The sequence below is a fragment of the Oncorhynchus gorbuscha genome, linkage group LG24 (assembly GCF_021184085.1).
Source record: "Oncorhynchus gorbuscha isolate QuinsamMale2020 ecotype Even-year linkage group LG24, OgorEven_v1.0, whole genome shotgun sequence".
NCBI lineage: Eukaryota > Metazoa > Chordata > Actinopteri > Salmoniformes > Salmonidae > Oncorhynchus > Oncorhynchus gorbuscha.
In genome coordinates this window covers 929,768-935,767 of record NC_060196.1, presented here as the reverse complement: position 1 = coordinate 935,767, position 6,000 = coordinate 929,768, and positions in this window count along the sequence as shown.

Genomic DNA, 6,000 nt, shown 5'->3' with positions numbered 1-6,000 from the left:
ATATCATTGGTACATTTTTTTAAACTTCATTATGTACACCTTGGGCAATGGACATTCAGGAGAATGGACATACACAGGGATGTTCACGTAGAAATGTATTGTGTAGCTCCAAAATGACTGTCAACAAATGTAAAGGAGATTGTGTATGCTCTATTCATTCTATTTCTATATTCAACCTGTAGATACGGTCCTGCCATTAGTGGAAGGCAGCCAATAGTTTCAGAAAGGTAGTCACGTCCTGAGATCTGTGTGTAGCATGAGGGACTTACACATAAACATACGTATAATTCCTGTAGCCAAACTACACCAGCTGTTTAGTACGTGAGGTGAGGTCCTCTGGGCTATTCTAAACATGTCAGGTTCTTTACATCAAGGACTGGAGCGTGGGAATCAGACAACAGTATCAGGATGCAACAGCAATTGTCATTTTCAGTGTCACAAGGCAGACACACATTCTCCATAGGCCTTCATCATTCCTGTGCATCAGCTCTATAAGCTCTGTACATCTGTCCTAAAAGACAGACTTCAATATCGGAACTAAAATACATTTCACAAGGTTTATCCTCCTGAGACTCTGCAATACATCTATACATGTGTGTCCTCTCTAGAGGACATCAGTTCTTGGTCCGTATCTCTGAGTACAAGCCTCTGTATTAACTGGAGTTGATGTCCGCACCCCGCTGAGCTACATGCATCCCCTCTCCCATGGACACACCCTCCTCGCAGCTATTCTCCCATGGACACACCCCCTCCCGCGCTATTCTCCCATGGACACACCCCCTCCCTGTGCTATTCTCCCATGGACACCCTGTGATATTCTCCCATGGACACACCCCCTCCCTGTGCTATTCTCCCATGGACACACCCCCTCCCTGTGCTATTCTCCCATGGACACACACCCTCCCTGTGCTATTCTCCCATGGACACACCCCCTCCCTGTGCTATTCTCCCATGGACACACCCCCTCCCTGTGCTATTCTCCCATGGACACAACCCTCCCGCGCTATTCTCCCATGGACACACCCCCTCCTGCGCTATTCTCCCATGGACACACCCCCTCCGCGCTACTTTTCTCCCATGGACACACCCCCTCCCTGTGCTATTCTCCCATGGACACCCTGTGCTATTCTCCCATGGACACACCCCCTCCCGCGCTATTCTCCCATGGACACACCCCCTCCCGCGCTATTCTCCCATGGACACACCCCCTCCCTAGAAGCATTCTCCCATGGACATACCCTCCCGTGCTATTCTCCTGCCACACCTCTCCTCTGTGTTATTCCCTCCCATGGACACGCTCCCCCTCCCTGTGCTATTCTCCCATGGACATACCCCTCCTGTGCTATTCTCCCATGGACACACCCCTCCGCACTACTCTCCCATGGACACACCCCCTCCGTGCTACTCTCCCCATGGACATACCCCCTCCTGTGCTATTTTCCCATGGGACACACCCCCTCCTGCGGCTACTTCTCCCATGGACACACCCCCTCCGGTGCTATTCTTCTCATGGACACACCCTTCCCGCTACTCCACCATGGACACACACCCCCTCCGTGCTACTTCTCCCATGGGACACACCCCCTCCCGGGCTATTCTTCTCATGGACACACCCCCTCCTGCGCTATTCTTCTCATGGACACACCCTCTCCTGCGCTATTCTCCCATGGACATACCCCCTCCCTGGTTGCTCCCCATGGACATACCCACTCCCTGCGCTGCTCCCCATGGACATATTATCCCCTCCCTGTGCTGCTACCCTGACATACCCCTCCCTGTGCTGCTCCCCCATGGACATACCCCACACTCAGATTCTCATCTAATCTATTTAATTTAAACGATAGGAACCATGTTTCACTTTGAACTATCCACAGTCTGGAAAATATAATAACCCAATAATAATAACCCAATAATAATAACCCAATAATAGTCCAATAATAATAACCCAATAATAATAGCCCAACAATAATAGCCCAATAATAATAACCCAATAATAATAGCTCAATAATAGCCCAATAATAGCCCAATAATAACCCAATAATAATAGCCCATAACACAACTCAATAATAATAACCCAATAATAATAGCCCAATAATAATAGCCCAATAATAATAACCAAAACATAAGAACCCATTAATAATAACCCAATAATAATAACCCAATAATACAACTAAACATAAGAACCTATTAATAATAACCCAATAATAATAACCCAATAATAATAACCCATAGCATTTACAGTACAATAAAACATATCATTTAATTCACACAGTAATAATAATTTAGGTAAATAAATCTTTATCAGTCTTCACACCTCCAACGTTGTCGGCGCTCCCAGGGTACCTTAGGACGTCCTGCCCCGAGAAAGCCACAGATCAGCTGTGTTTTAACCCCTGTGATAGTTCACAGATGGTCAGCCATCCAAACAATGTATTGAGTCATCACGCTGGGCCTCAGTGCCTGCAAGTCGCAACCTTATCTCCTTCCACTACAGCTTTGAATTACTCTGCAGTATTTTCAGGCATCATAAAATTAATTGCAGCTTTTTACTTTTTTCGGTGGCATGTTGACAGGGTCAAACAGTAGTTGATCATTCAACTTATTAATACTTATCTGTACAAAATATCATTGGTTAAATATCATTTAACTTAATTATGTACACTTGGGGCAAAGGACATTCAGGAGAATGGACAAACAGAATGTTGAGATAGAAATATATTGTGTAGATCCAATATGACTGTCAGATAGATTGGAATAGTATAGGAGGTTGTGTGTGATCTATTCATTCTATTTCTATCTTCAACACAGAGTTCCAGGTACAGCCCTGCCATTACTTGAAGGCAGCCAATGAAATATATTTTTAAGTAGTTGCCTTCTAAGATCTGTATTTAAAAAGTTAAAAAGTAATCACTTTGAAATCTGTATGTAATGTGAGGATTTACATAAATATACACAGAGTGTACAAAATGTTATGAACACCTTCCTAATATTGAGTTGCACCCACTTTTGCCCTCAAAACAGCCTCAATTCGTCAGGGCATGAACTCTACAAGGTGGCAAAGGCATTCCACAGGAATGCTGGCCCACGTTGACTCCAACGCTTCTCACAGCTGTGTCAAGTCTGTTTTGTCACCAAAGCCCCATACACTACCCACCCTTGCGACCTGTACGCTCTCGTTGGTTGGCCCTCGCTTCATACTCGCTGACAAACCCACTGGCTACAGGTTATCTCACACTGACAGCATCGTGAAGAAGGCGCAGCAGCGCCTCTTCAACCTCAGGAGGCTGAAGAAATTTCGGCTTGTCACCAAAAGCACTCACAAACTTCTACAGATGCACAATCGAGAGCATCCTGGCGGGCTGTATCACCGCCTGGAACGGCAACTGCTCCGCCCTCAACCGTAAGGCTCTCCAGAGGGTAGTGAGGACTGCACAACACATCACCGGGGGCAACCTACCTGCCCTCCAGGACACCTACACCACCCGATGTTACAGGAAGGCCATAAAGATCATCAAGGACATCAACCACCCGAACCACTGCCTGTTCACCCCGCTATCATCCAGAAGGCGAGGTCAGTACAGGTGCATCAAAGCTGGGACCGAGAGACTGAAAAACAGCTTCTATCTCAAGGCCATCGGACTGTTAAACAGCCACCACTAACATTGAGTGGCTGCTGCCAACACACTGTCATTGACACTGACCCAACTCCAGCCATTTTAATAATGGGAATTGATGGGAAATGATGTAAATATATCACTAGCCACTTTAAACAATGCTACCTTATATAATGTTACTTACCCTACATTATTCATCTCATATGCATATGTATATACTGTACTCTACATCATCGACTGCATCCTTATGTAATACATGTATCACTAGCCACTTTAACTATGCCACTTTGTTTACTTTGTCTACACACTCATCTCATATGTATATACTGTACTCGATACCATCTACTGTATGCTGCTCTGTACCATCACTCATTCATATATCCTTATGTATATATTCCTTTATCCCCCTACACTGTGTATAAGACAGTAGTTTTGGAATTGTTAGTTAGATTACTTGTTGGTTATCACTGCATTGTCGGAACTAGAAGCACAAGCATTTCGCTACACTCGCATTAACATCTGCTAACCATGTGTATGTGACAAATACAATTGGATTGGATTTGATTTGATTTGATCTCCAAGTCTCTGCTAGGTAAAGCCCCGTCTTATCTCAGCTCACTGGTCACCATAGCAGCACCCACTCGTAGCACGCGCTCCAGCAGGTATATCTCACTGGTCACCCCCAAAGCCAATTCCTCCTTTGTCGACTTTCCTTCCAGTTCTCTGCTGCCAATGACTGGAACGAACTGCAATAATCTCTGAAGCTGGAGACTCATATCTCCCTCACTAGCTTTAAGCACCAGCTGTCAGAGCAGCTCACAGATCACTGCACCTGTACATAGCCCATCTATAAACAGCCCATCTATCTATCTACCTCATCCCCATACTGTATTTATTTATCTTGCTCCTTTGCAGCCCAATATCTCCACTTGCACATTCATCTTATGCACATCTACCATTCCAGTATTTAATTGCTATATTGTAATTATTTTTCCACCATGGCCTATTTATTGCTTTAACTCCCTTATCTTACCTCATTTGCACTCACTGTAAATAGACTTCTCTTTTTCTACTGTATTATTGACTGTATGTTTTGTTTATTCCATGTGTAAATCTGTGCTGTTGTATGTGTCAAATTGCTATGCTTTATCTTGGCCATGTTACAGACGTAAATGAGAACTTGTTCTCAACTAGCCTACCTGGTTAAATAAAGGTGAAATAAAATAAAATAAATAAAAAATAAAGTTGGCTGGATGTCCTTTGAGGGTGGACCATTCTTGATACACACAGGAAACTGTTGAGCATGAAAAACCCAGCAGCATTGCAGTTCTTGACACACTCAAACCAGTGTTCCTGGCACCTACTACCATACCCCGTTCAATTGCACTTCAATATTTTGTCTTGTCCGTTCACCCTCTGAATGGCACACGTACACAATCCATGTCTCAATTGTCTCCAGGCTTAAAAATCCTTCTTTAACCCGTCTCCTCCCATTTATCTACACTGATCAATACAGGATCATACCTTTCACCTGGAATCACCTGGTCAGTCTGTTATGGAAAGAGCAGGTTTTTCCTAGTGTGTTGTACAATCAGTGTATAATTCCTATAGACATACAACTTTTTAATACATGAGGTGAGGTCCTCAGGAATATTAATACATGAGGTGAGGTCCTCAGGATTGTTAAAAAGTGAGGTGAGGTCCTCAGGACTATTAATATGTGAGGTGAGGTCCCCAGGACTGTTAATATGTGAGGTGAGGTCCTCAGGACTACTAATATGTGAGGTGAGGTCCCCAGGACTATTAATATGTGAGGTGAGGTCCCCAGGACTGTTAATATGTGAGGTGAGGTCCTCAGGACTGTTAATATGTGAGGTGAGGTCCCCAGGACTATTAATATGTGAGGTGAGGTCCCCAGGACTATTAATATGTGAGGTGAGGTCCTCAGGACTGTTAATATGTGAGGTAAGGTCCTCAGGACTATTAATATGTGAGGTGAGGTCCCCAGGACTATTAATATGTGAGGTGAGGTCCCCAGGACTGTTAATATGTGAGGTGAGGTCCTCAGGACTGTTAATATGTGAGGTGAGGTCCTCAGGACTGTTAATATGTGAGGTGAGGTCCCCAGGACTGTTAATATGTGAGGCGAGGTCCTCAGGACTATTAATATGTGAGGTGAGGTCCCCAGGACTGTTAATATGTGAGGTGAGGTCCTCAGGACTAATATAAACATAACAGGTTCTTTACATCAAGGACTGGAGCATGGGAATCAGACAATATCAGGATGCAACAATAATTTATTTGAATTTTCAGTATTGCAAGACAGACATCTCCATAGGCCTACATGGAACTCCGTACAACTGTCCTACAAGACAGCCTTCAACAG